The sequence below is a fragment of the Euprymna scolopes genome, chromosome 9 (assembly GCF_053919585.1).
Source record: "Euprymna scolopes isolate OS-2025 chromosome 9, ASM5391958v1, whole genome shotgun sequence".
Lineage (NCBI taxonomy): Eukaryota > Metazoa > Mollusca > Cephalopoda > Sepiida > Sepiolidae > Euprymna > Euprymna scolopes.
Genome location: NC_136490.1, coordinates 129,069,820 through 129,084,807, shown reverse-complemented (window position 1 = coordinate 129,084,807; position 14,988 = coordinate 129,069,820).

The following is a 14,988-nucleotide window of genomic DNA, read 5'->3' as shown; positions in this document are numbered from 1 at the left end:
TATACATACATATATATATACATACATATATATATACATACATATATATACATACATATATATACATACATATATATATACATACATATATATATACATACATATATATATATACATACATATATATATATACATACATATATATATACATACATATACATACATATATATATACATACATATATATATATACATACATATATATATATACATACATATATATATATACATACATATATATATATACATACATACATATATATACATACATATATATATATACATACATATATATATATACATACATATATATATACATACATATATATATACATACATATATATATACATACATATATATATACATACATATATATATATACATACATATATATATACATACATACATATATGTATAATATATATATACATACATACATAGTATACATATATATATACATACATACATATATGTATACATATATATATACATACATACATATATGTATACATATATATATACATACATACATATATGTATACATATATATATACATACATACATATATGTATACATATATATATACATACATACATATATGTATACATATATATATACATACATATATGTATACATATATATACATACATATATGTATACATATATATATACATACATATATGTATACATATATATATACATATATATATACATACATATATGTATACATATATATACATACATATATGTATACATATATATACATACATATATGTATACATATATACATACATATATGTATACATATATATATATATACATATATATATATACTTATATATATACATACATATATATACCTATATATATACATACATATATATACCTACATATATGTACCTACATATATTTACATACATATACCTACATATATATACCTACATATATTTACATACATATATATATATATACATATATATATACATACATATATATATACATATATATATACATACATATATATATACATACATATATATATACATACATATATATACATACTTATATAAACATGCTTATATATATACATACATAATCGTTATTTTCATGGAAAGTGTTCAACTGAGCCTCAATCTATGGTCCCCCCTCGCCAAACTTTCACAAGAAACACTCGTCTAGCTGTAAACACTATCAATAATTTCCCCCACTCTTTATCTGTGCCTAAACCTAAACGTAGATTCCATGAACAAAGCTTCTTTCTTTGAACTGCACGCCTGTGGAATTGTCTTCCGTTTGCCTGCTTTCCGGCTGACTACAATATGGTTGTCTTCAAGTCTAAAGTAAATAAGTTCTTGATGAGCCGTTCCATATAAGTTATTAAATTTACCAAATTTTCATTACTAATGATTACTATATTGACCAATTTCTACTGTACACTCTTTAACCCTTATCCTTGAGTGGCCTCTGGGCCTTGATAATGTGGTGATGCCTTTGTAAAAAAAAAAATATATATATATATATACATACATATATACATACATATATATGTACATACTTATATATATATACATATATGTATATATCTTATCTATATATATAAAAGCGAAAATGTATGTATGTATGTATGTATGTGTGTATATTTGTGTGTCTGCTAAAAACTTTGACAGACACAACAAAAATTCACAAACTCAGTATCATATTGAAGCTTTATCCTTCGCTCAAAAAATATCAAAAAATTGGCCAAAAATGTTCATTTTTTCACCCCGAAATCGACAATTTTCGACAGGGGGAGAGTCAACAAAAACGGTCCTCTCGACCGGTACTACGCATGCATCAGATGACGTCATGACCTTATTTACTTTAAATAGTTGAAAAAATTTCATGTACGTCGCGTTAGGTTAGTTGCTTAACGTGTTGGTTTATTATCTAAACGTTTTGGGTTCGAATCGTTGTGTGAGACGTCTTTTTTTTCTTCGATTTTTTAAATTTAAATATTGAACCAGTGTTATTTCATCCATTTTTCACGTAACGTTGGTTTTGTTGTTGTTTTTTTTTTTTACTTCGCTTATCCACCCCCGACCACACACCCAAAGAAACCTGGGTACCCACAATTTTTTTTAAAATTTTAGTATCGCAACAGGCTTATTTAAGCCATTTTTCACGTGTTCGTTTGTCTGTTTTCGTCGTTCGTTTGCCTTACGTAAGTTTTTTTTGTGTTTCTTTCCCGCTAAAGTTTTAACGTTGTTTTATTTTTTTACTTCGCATATAAAAAACAAACCTGGTCATTGAGTTCGTCGTCGTCGTCACGCTCGATTACTTCCGGGCGCGCACCTGTCAATTTGGTTCTTAAATAAATTCAAACATCTTTCACTAACTCATTCTGGCTGGCCGATTTTATTTTCAAACTTCGCCTCAGGGCTTCGGGGTCGATCCTACCACCCCCCGGGTTCTTTTTTTTATTTTTAACACCACACACACACCTACAAACACTCGGGCAACGCCGGGTACCCCCGCTAGTATATATATAAAAGTGAACGTGTCTGTGTGTCTGCGTGTGTGTCTTTATATTTCCCTACGCAATAACTGTCAATTTTTAGTCTACAGACTCGAAATTTGATATACAGGGTACTGAGATTTGGGAAAATCGATGTGATCGGTTTTCGGCCAGAAATTTGGCGATTAAGGGGTCAAAGTTCAACGATTTGACCTTTGAGAACTCTACCAAACTCCTCCTAGAATTTTGAGTTTAAACACTTGCAGTTTTAGATATAGGTTCCTTGGACATGGATCTAACTTAATAACTTATATTTGAGTCCAAAACAATAAATTTTAAGGGGCCCAAATAGGGGTCAAAGTTTAAAAAAATTTACCTCTTCGGTCTCTTCTAAATTACTCAGAAAATTTCTGGTCTAAATATTTTAAATTTTACATAAACGGTATTCAGAGATAGGGCTAGCTTTTTCATCAGTTAGGGTCGAAATTTTTTAGTTACCAATATATAAATGATTGTATGTATGCGTGTTTGCATGTCTGCCTTAAACTTTCGACAGAGGCAACGGATTTTACGAAGATCAGTATCGTTTTACAGTTCGACCTATCATACAACAAATATCGAAAAATTGGCTAAAAACATATCTTCCCCTTCAACTAGGCAGTTTTCTACAGGGGGAGGTTCACTTTTTTCGCCGATATTTTTGAAAGTTATCCTCTCCTTTAGATTATCCAGCCTTAATTTTAAAAAATGTCGCTTCCGGTTTGGCGGTGGTTGTAACAGTATAAACGTTAGGTTTTACCCCGTTCTTTTTCTCCTTTGCGGTAGGGTTCGAGCCTGCCTTCCTACAACCACTTTCTTTTTTTTTTTGCTCAACATACACATCCAAACACCCGGGCAACGCCGGGCTGAAATGCTAGTGTATATATATATAAGTTAACGTGTCTGTGTGTCTGTATGTCTGTCTGTGTACATTTCCCTACGCAATACTTCTGCCAATTTTTAGTCTACAGACTCGAAGTTTGATATACAGGGTACTGAGATTTTGGGAAATTTACCAGATTGGTTTTCGGTCACAAACTTGGCTGTTAAGAGATCAAAGTTCAAGGATTTCACCTTTGAGAACTCTACCAAACTCCTCCGATAATTTTGGGTATAAACAATTGAAACTTTAGATATGTTCCTTGGGCATGGGTCTTACTTAACAACTTGATTTGGGCCCAAAACAATCAATTTAAGGGGTCATAATAGGGGTAAAAGTTTTAAAAAATGACCTTTTTTTGTCTTCTGTTTTTTGTTTGCTCGGCATACAATTCCAAACACCCGGGCAACGCCGGACTGAAATACTAGTATATATATAAGTGAAAGTGTCTGTCTGTCTGTCTGTGTACAGTTCCCTGCAAAATAACTCAATTTTTAGTCTACATACTCGAAATTTGATATACAGGTACTGAGATTTGGGGATATCTTTGTAGTCCGTCTTCGGACAGAAATTTTGCTGTTAAGGTCAAAGTTCAACGATTTGACCTTTGAGAACTCTACCAAACTCCTCCGACAATTTTGGGTATAAACAATTGAAATTTTAGATATAGTTTTCTTGGACATGAATATAACTTAATAACTTGACTTGAGCCCAAAACAATAAATGTTAAGGGGTCAATATAGAGGTTAAATTTAAAAAACGTTAACCTCTGAGGGCTCTACCAAATTACTCAGACAATTTCTGGTCTATACATTTGAAATTTTACATAAAGGGTATTCAAAGATAGGGAAAGTTATTTAATCGATGTGGGTCGAAAATTTGAGCTACCAATATATAAATGTATGTATGTATGCATGTCTGCCTAAACCTTTCAACATAAGCGACCCTTCAGACGACAACTACCGAAAATTTGGCTAAAAACATTAATTTCCTCACCCTCCACTGGGCACTTTTCTACAGGGAAGGGTCGCTTTTTTCGCCGATATTTTCGGAAGTCATCTCCTCTTTTCGATTGTCCAGTCTTAATTTACATCTACGTCACTTCCGGTTTGGCGGTGGCCGTGACATCAAAGGCGTCACGTTTTTCCCCCGTTCTTTTCCTCCTTCGCGATACTGATTCGAGCCTGCCTTCCTATTACCACTTTTTTTTTTTTGCTCAACACACACTTCCAACCACGGGCACCCATGCTTGTATATATATATATATATATATATATATATATATATATATATATATATATATATATATATATATATATGACATAATAAAGTTTTATTTAACTTTGAATTCTCATCTTTAATTTACTATATTAATTGCTCAAGTTCACCGTGTAAAGCTTATACTATCTCAGTATGTTTTTTGCATATATATATATATATATATATATATATATATATATATATATATATATATATATATATATATATATGAACAAATGATTAATAAAACATGTTAAAAACATCTTGAAAAAGAGTTAAAAACATATTTAATTTTAAAAAAGGAAACACAAGATAAGTGGATAGTCCTTAATCCGGGGAGTTTCGAAGAAATTCTATCCTTCTCATCAGAGGGCAGGAATTAGAAAAATACGGAATCGGATTTGGCATGTAAAAGTATTTAATGAAACCACAAGTAAGTCACAGATTTTACTTGGTTAAAAAAAAGGTGAGGTAAGGGGAATAGGAGGTAAAAGAAAAAAATGATAAAAAGATTTCACATGAATGGATAGTCCAATGAAGGGTAAAAATCCAAGAATGGTAAAATCCAAACACGGTCGAATTAAAAACTTCCAATCCAACAGGTAAGTTCCAAAGGAATCAAGTAACTGGAAAATGGTCCAAAATGATCAAAAAGGCAGAATTCCTTGGAAAAAAATCACAAATGGAAGGAGTTCAAAATCATTAAAAGAAAAGTTCAAATGTGAAAAGAAAAAGCACTGGAGAGAATATTTAAAACACGTCTGCCAAGGCCGGAAGAATTAAGTAAATTAAGGTTTAAAAAAAAACGGAAAAACGGTGAAAGTTTAAATTTTAAAAGCAAAGTCAAAATGACTCAGACAAAAAGCGCGAAAGTTAGCCTTAATAATTAGGTCAACTTAAATACGCATGTGAAAGTCCTAGAATGAAATTAAGAAACACGAGTCAGTGAAATAGGTAAATGGCTAAGTTTATGAAATGGAGCGTCTATTATATTAAGAGTAAAAAAAGTGAATAAGTAAATAAAAAATAAAACAATAAAAATATAAAATAAAATAAAAATAAATAAATAAAAATGAAAATAAATAAATTGAAAATTTAAATTTTTAAAGTTGAAAAATTAAAAAAACCTATATATACATATATACACACATACATATATATACATATATATACATACACACATACATACATACAGACACACGAATGCACACATACATATGCATACATACACACACACATATACATATATATACATATATGCATACATATACAATAACACACACGCATATATACACATATATATACAAACACACACACACGCATGCATACATATATATATACATATCCAAAAACATATACAATATAAGCAAATACATACATACATACATACATACATACATACAATTTAAGGGAGGGAATTGCCGGTATCTACAAACTCCGGAATAAGGCAAATAAATGTGTATGTAAATGCATATAGCAAAATATAAGTAAACAAATACATAGAATAAAAATGAGTAGGCTGATGTATATATTTAATTAATAGGTATACTTATATAATAAAACGGAGACAGCAGATGGAAAACCGGCCAAAGAAATAAAGAAAAACAAATAAAATTAAAGATATAAAAGGCTTAGAGGTTAAGATAATAAAAAAATTAATGGGAAAAGATATATATTTGAAGGGTTAACTTAATAGCTATATTTCAAATTTACCATATTTAAATTTGGACATATGTTTGCAATAGAAGATCAGTTCGTTTTTAGAGTTTATTATATTACTACTTTGAGTGGAGGTGATAATAGTTATAGCTTCAGATATACAGGTGACAAGACTTAGATCCTGGAGTATAAGACTTAACTTTTTTAGGATGGTCCATTTAATTGAAACGTGAGTATTGGCAGAATGAAGCTTTTTAACCAGTGTAGTTAGAGAAGTTCCCTGGTTATTATTTGAATTTTGGTTATTGAAAAAAGAAATGTGGTTTGAAATTATTTTCTTTATTAAAGTTGAAGTAGCACCAATATATGTATATGTTTTATTAATAGCTCGGGGTCGAGAATTAATATTAATTTGTTGATTTATACTGGGAAGAGATTTTAAATTTTGTTCATTTTGATGAACAGAGGGTAGGACAATGATTGTAGCAGGATTGTTTTGGAGGGGATAATTAGTTTTGTCAGTGTTAGGATGGCTGCTATGAAAAATATTATTATTATTATTATTATTATTATTATTATTATTATTATTATTATTATAGCTGGTTGTATGATTGAAAATAGAGGGACTGGTTGATTTGTTTGTTGGATTAATAATTGTATCAGAGGGAGGGTCGGAGGAAGGATAATTTGGTGGGAGCTCTGTAATTGTGCATGAATATATTACATCTTTATGGATGCAATCATTATTGAGTGGGCATAGATGTTTGTTAATACAATTGCAGTTGCTTTTGGGTTGGATTGGGAAAGGGATTTTTTGGGCTGATTTAATTTTTTTGTTATTAGATGCTAAGATTCTTTGTGCTAAATTAGGCATAGTAGAATAAGAAATTCTTATTGAGTTTTATTAAAAATTGAACTATATCTGTGTGGGTATTTGAATGAGTTTTCTAAAATATTGAAGAATTCTTTAGGTATATTGGTTTAAACATTTACGCTAAATGGAGGATTAAACCAAATATTTTTCTTTCTCCTAGTGCGACAGGGTGGCTTAGAAGTATTACGATTAGCATGTTGGTTCGGATTATATTTGTGGAGTGGACCATTGCTATTGATAGCAGCAGATCTTGTTATTTGAACTGGTTTCTTGCGAGTCATATTCTGTGTGATTACAGATTTAAGACGGCCTACAGTTGGAGCATAATGGTTATATTGAATCTTTTCATTGTATCATGAATTTCTTAAGGCATTATTGAAGAAAGTAGCATTTTGATTAAAGGTTTTTTTATCGGCTGAGAGCGTAGAAATTCTTCTAGAGACGGATGGTACTATAGATTTTATAATTGAATTGGGGTGGTTAGAAGATTAATGGACGTATAAAAGCGTATGGTTGGGTTTATGATAGGGGTTGTAAGTTTCGGTATTAAGATTAAGAGTAATGTCTAGAAAATTTGAAGTTTTTTATTTGATTCAATAATTATAAAAAGGCCAAAATTGTTAAGAAAGTAATGTAATTTTTTAATTGTATTATTGTACTTTCTTGGCCTGGCTGTTGTTGTAAATAGAGCATCGTCTCCATAAAGGCCCACTTGGATATGTTTAAAGTGGTATTTAAGTTCTTTGAGTAAGAAGAGTCCCACTAAATCTGTAACCTCAGAAGAGTCAGAATCACCCATTAAGATGTCAAAATTATTGGGGCTATCTTTTCGAGTCCAAAACTTATTGTTAAATTGTATAAGGGATTTTCTGGCTAGGAGAATTAATTTAATTTCCAAATGAGTTAAGTCAGAATTTCTTTTAGCAAAGATTAGAGCCTTATTTAAGAGGATCGGTGAAATTAATTGATAATAATTGTTTATGTCAAAGTTTATGAAGTTAAGGAGGTGTTTATTTTGAAGGGAAACAAACTAATTAATTACAGAATTCGAATTTTGCTAAAGGGGGAAGCTAACTTTTTCTTTAATAGATTGGATAATTCTATCTAAGCTGTTTTTGCTTACCGCACCCAAGTCAGAGCTAGATGGGCAGATCAATCTAATGGAGGGATTATCATGAAAATTAGGTTTATGGTCTTTGAAGGTGAATTTAGGGGTACGCGGAGAAAGTATTTCAGTGGAGTTATGAACGTTCATAGAAGTTAGTAACGATTTAGCTTCAGAATTAATAGAATCCAAAGTGTTGCGGGGGACTATTTTATAAGATTTATTAAGCTCTTTATATATAAGTCTTTTATATGTAGGATAGTCAAGTTTATAGTAATTTTTAGTCTTGTCAGCAGGGACAAATATATGTTTATTCTCTTTTACTTTCTTGGCAAAATTATTTATTTTTCGGGTAACCGGGTTGTAGTAGTGTTTTTGTTTCTTAAATCTAATTTTTTTGACTAAGTTTAACATGGAATTTTCGAACTCCTCAAGGTAAGGATTATATTTATGGTGGGCAGTGGTTTTTAGTCCGTAAAATTTGGTAGCAAATCTTTCAATTTTTTTTTTTTTGTTCTCTTTGAGAGTTTATAGGGAGTCCATTTGTTAAGGTTTCTGGGTGAAGAATGTCTTTAGACGAAAAAGGCGCTTTAAGCTTATTATTAATGTTTAAGTAATGGTGATAAGCTTTCCACCTTATATTTTTTTAGGAAAGTGTTCAAAGCTAGAACAGATTTGTGGATATATTCTTGTTGGGTAGGGATAGGGATATTCTTGGCAGACAGGGGAATGTGTTCCTTTTCAAACATATCTGGAGAGAATAAAAAGCTCAAACAGACGGGAGCTTATAAAGAAATAAAAATTACAAAAAGTTTACCAAGGTAATCAAAACGGTAAACTTAAAATATATTATAAATATTAAAGAGTTAATATTTACAAGTGAAGTAATCTCAACCAGATGTAAAAGCTCAATAAAACCGAAAAGGAAATAGAGCGTATAATATGAACAAATGATTAATAAAACATGTTAAAAAACATCTTGAAAAAGAGTTAAAACATATTTAATTTTAAAAAAGGAAACACAAGATAAGTGGATAGTCCTTATTTCGTGGAGTTTCGAAGAAATACTCTCCTTCTCATCAGAGGGCAGGAATTAGCAAAATGCGGTATCGGATCTTGCATGCAAAAGTATTTAATGAAACTACAAGTAAGTCACAGATCTTACTTGGTTAAAAAAGGGTGGGGTAAGGGGAATAGGAGGTAAAAGAAAAAATGATAAAAAGATTTCACATGAATGGATATATATATATATATATATATATATATATATATATATATATATATATATATAAGCATTGATCGAAGGGCGACTAAACTTGTTTCAAATAATCTGAAGTAACAGCAAGGGGAGACTTAACTCAAAATATTTCTCATATGCTATATTTCCTCTCTTTTGGAAATAAGGTACGATTATGAATAGCTCTAGTATCAAATAACCCTTATACACTGTGAAATTTACTTTATGTATGAAAACCAAAGTGGGGAGATATAACAAATGAGAAATATTTGGAATCAAGTCTCCCCTTGCTTTTATTACAGATCATTTGAAACCATTGCAGCAAGTTTTAGTTTCACGTCCATCAAGGGTAGAGATTTGGAGAAAATCTTAAATATTTTGTAATTCATATGCAAAACTAGGAAAACAAAAGACTATCATTGAAAAAATTTATGGCTGTAAAATAGTGCCCAAAATAGGCTCTGGATAATAGAAAGTCCCCTTAATGTGCGAATTCAAGGGCAAATATTACATAACCCACTACACAATTCAGGTCATTACCTTTCAAATGAGCCTTTATTTGCTAAATTCTGATCAATAGTCGCTGAAATTTCGAACTTATAAAATTTCCAAAAAAAGTGATTATATATATATATATATATATATATATATATATACACTCGTAGCCAAATTGAATATTTAAATGCTTATATCTTTTGTTCTATGGGAGTAAACTACATGAAGATTTGCTTTTGTTTTTTTTTAAGATTATAATACTATTCTATTGTTAGTATTTTATGACAATTGGTAAAGAAGAACCTATATGTTCAAAACAATGAAATATGCCCAACTCTGCCTATATTTGTATATATAGTGTCCTGACAGGCAGCTTCAGTTTTGCTGTTTCCATTGTCTCCACCGCCAGACCACTAATATATATATATATATATATATATATATATATATATATATATATATATATATAAATGTAACTCTTGGTTCGTTCGCAATTAATAGTCTAAAACCCACTGGACGGATGGCTTCCACGTTTATGTATAATATGTTTACTATATCCATGTGTGTTTTTATATATATATATTTCTTTTTAATTATAACATTATACTTAATTTGTTCCGAAATATCATTTTTTTTATTTAGGGACAATTATTTATTACCGCTTTCTGTCACGTGACCAGTGTTTCCAATTTAGCGGGTTTCCTGCTAGATCTGGAGATTTCGTTTGCAATCTAGCGGGGAATTCTAGAAAATCTGGAGATATTTCGCACCCACACGCCCACAATTTTAGATTAAAAAAGTAAAGAAAAGCGCTTGAAAATACTTTAAAACATAAAATAAACTCATTCATGTAAGTAAAAAAAAAAGTAGCATTTATTGCCTTTGGTAACAATTATTTATTGATTATTTGTTTTGTTTTTCACCTTTTTTTTCGGCTAACCATTCTTAAATCTCGCTATAAAATCGATTTTTCCACGTACATTTTCGGTGGGGGTGTATTCCAACCTCCGAAGTTTATTTTAAAATATGATCTAAGCAATCCCGCTTAATTTAGAAGTATTTAATCGAAAATTGTAAAAAGCAAGAAACGACAGCAAAAAACAAAAAACACAAAAACTTATACCAATACAGTAGAATTTAATTATCCACCAACCTAAATACTCTTAAAATGCTAAAACAAAGTTTTTTGTTTTTTTTATTTTTCTAATTTCAAAATATGTTGTACGATTATTGCGATGTTTAATTTGCAGTATATTTAAATTTAACTTTTATTATAAAAAGTTTGAGTTTATGATTTGTTTCTTGCAAAAAAAAAAATACCCTCTCTGAAAAAAACAAGTAAAACTAGCTGATAAAATATATAAGGCTTCTGGGGAGCTAACCGCTTCAATATAATTACAGAAACATATAGTAAGAAAACACGGAACATTTTATATATTGAATATACTATATAATTTTTTTAGTGTAGGAAGTTAAAATATGGAGTTTCGGGGGGGGTGAATTAGCGATTTTTGAAAATTTCAGATGATAAAAGTTCAATATCTAGCGATTTTCTGGACATTTCTTTCTCCTGACCTCGCGGGTTTTTTTAAATGTCAGAAAAGGATATTTTGGTCTCACAGGCTTAATGTAAACATAATGTGTTTACAATATCGGTAAATTTTCAATGGGTTTAATCACATGATTATTGATAATGTAACCATGTGATTGAAATTTGATTTAAATTAACCGCACGTGGTCGCTTTGCTATCAAATATTCATCGAAAATGGTAGGTACACACAAAATGAATGCCGACGCTCAAAGTGTATAAACATTTTGACTCCTCCCTTTACTTAAAAATTCACCAAAAATCAGTAAATTAACCAATTTTAATGAAAATTGCAGTATTTTTCAAATAATGATCGCAGAATATAATGAACTAATTATTTTTACTTAACACTTAGTGAAAATGTTTTATTTTGTTTAAACAAAAAATACCTTTACTAAATTTATGGTTTTCAGTAGTAAATAAAAAAGCAAGAATTTATTTTTGCTTTTTTTATATAAATAAAGCATCGTAATTTGTAACAATAAAAAATAATTTTTACAGGAACATTCCGAAAAAAGCCCCTAAAGTCCGTATTAATGAATTCGAAGAAAAATAAATTTCTCACATACTATCAGGAAATAAAAGATTCAATTAGATTCCTATTTCAGTCACCTAAATTATTTAGGGTGAAATGAGTTTAGGAATTTATAGCCAAACATAATCTTTTTTTTTTTTGCTTAAAAAAAATAGCATTAATACAGTAAGTTAGGTAAAATTTGCATAGAATGCACTGCTTTACGGTTGTTGTAAAAATGGAACGGAAATTTGAATTTCGTTCCCTTTTAAATTCGGTACATTTTTACATTACGTCCAACTCATCGTTCACATTCGACACGTGAACTTTTATAGCTTTTCGGGTATGTTGGCAAGGTTAGGGGTGTCTATTCCGAAAGCCGTTTTTAACATGGATAGATTGGTAGGTGTATCAGATATTTCGTGAAAAATAGTGAATAATTCCACCCCGACTTTCCGAGCTTATAACTCCTTGAAAAATGTAACTCAAGCTCTATTTTTTTTTCGATTAAAGGAGCAAAGACCAAGGTTTCATTAAAAAAAAACAAAAGAAAAAACAACCTTGTTTTTTTTTTTAAAAAAAGGTTTTAAACTTCGGACTTTACAAGTAAATTTCTAAAAACACTACTTTTTTTGTTTTAAATTTAAATATATTATTTATTGACCTTTTCTCTTCAATTTCTTCTTTGGTGAGTAAATTAATTATTTACTTTTTAATAGACATTTCAAAATGGGAGGCGTGAATTATTCGACCCCTTGTCTTTTCAAGCTTATAACTACTCGAAAAATGTAATTCAAGCCCTAATTTTTTTTCAATTAAAGGAGCAAGGACCAACGTTTCATTAAAAAAAAACAAAAGAAAAAACAACGTGGTTTTAAAAAAAAACTTCGAACTTTACAGGTAAATTTCTAAAAAACACTACTTTTTTGTTTTAAATTTGAATACATTATTCATTGACCTTTTCTCTTCAATTTCTGATATATAACACTTTGGTGAGTAAATTAATTATTTACTTTTTAATAGACATTTCAAAATGGGAGGCGTGAATTATTCGACCCCTTGTCTTTCCAAGCTTATAACTACTCGAAAAACGTAATTCAAGCCCTAATTTTTTTTCAATTAAAGGAGCAAGGACCAAGGTGTCACAAAAAAAAAACAAAAGAAAAAACAACGTGGTTTTAAAAAAAAACTTCGAACTTTACAGGGAAATTTCTAAAAAACACTACTTTTTTGTTTTAAATTTGAATATATTATTCATTGACCTTTTCTCTTCAATTTCTGATATATAAAACTTTTGTGTGTAAATTGATTATTTACTTTTTAATAGACACTTGAAAATGGGGGGCGTGAATGTAAAAAAACGTTTGTCTAAAATATTATATTTGGTTTATTGGAAAGAACATAAAATTTCACATTGATCCTGAAAATATCGTAAAAATAAAATCAATTGAAAAATGTTGATAGATTTATAAAGTTTAAAAATTGAAAAATATTGAGTTCATAAAATTCATTACTGTTTTTTAAAAAAATAAAAAAATATTTCTATTACTTTTAAAACAACTTTAATAGTTTATTTTGGAAGTATAATCCATAAAGAAAATAAACAACCCACTTTTAAAAGAGAAATTACGAGATTTTTATATTTAATTCGCAGTTTCGTGATAGGGGTGTCAAAAATTCCTGCAAAAATTCTGATAGATCTACTAGATTGGAGTGTTTATTCGTTGTAAACGTACCCGACAACCTATAAATGTCGACATTTCCAATGTGAATGCTAAGCTGGACTTATGTAAAAAAAAAAAAAAAAAAGATATACCAAACTGACTTTTTCGTTTAAAAATGGAATTATTTCCCTTTTGTTATTACCTTTTTTGTTTTGTTTTAATATTTTGTGTTTTATATACATAAAGTACAATTGTTGAATGTTACTGTTTTGATTATATTCGTTTGGGGGGCACAATTAAAAAATTAAGAAAGATTAAAACGGAGTGAAATTTAAGTTTCCGTTCCATTTTTACAACAACCGTAAAACAGCGCATACTCAGCAAGTTTTATCGGAATTTATAAGCATGATGTTGAAACACTAAATCAACATTTTATTTAATTTTCTGCATAATTAATGATGGAAGTATTTTTCTGTTTATTTTCTGAACATCTGTTAAAAAAATAAATAATTTGTAGATTCTCATGAAAAAAGAATCAAACTTTTCTCTACATTCACATAACTATTTACAGTGTTCATGTAAAGCATTCATCTGTTCTTTTTATAATAAAAATTCCGTTTTAAAACAGAAACGTTTACTGCCAAATTTCTTTTTAAAAAAAAGTGCAAGTTTTCCTGAAAAAAAAAATTTCACCTAACCATTTATGGTAAAAAAAAAATTAGTCTTTTTGGGGGGAAAAAATAATTTTTATTGATTAAAAAAAATTGCAAAAAATAATAAAAGTAAATAAACGGACAAAATGCAATTTTTCTTGGGGAATATGTTCCATTTTAACAAACTGAGACACAGCAACGCGTGGCCGGGCAGAGCTAGTATATATATATGTTCATCAACGTTTCGTCTTTATTTCGAGAACACATAATACGGTTTGTTCCTTTTTATTTTATATATATATATTATATATATTATATATATATATATATATATATATTAGTGAAACTGGTAATTAGTAAAAACCTGAAGATAGTGCTCAATACTATTGCAGAGCAAATACGTGTTTTATTTTTTATTACCGTTTTATTTGTTTGGCTCCATATGTTTCAGATGTTGGACCATGTTTACGATCTAACAGCCTCGTCAGACCTTACAGAAGTGGTTGTTAGTATTGGGAAGAAGT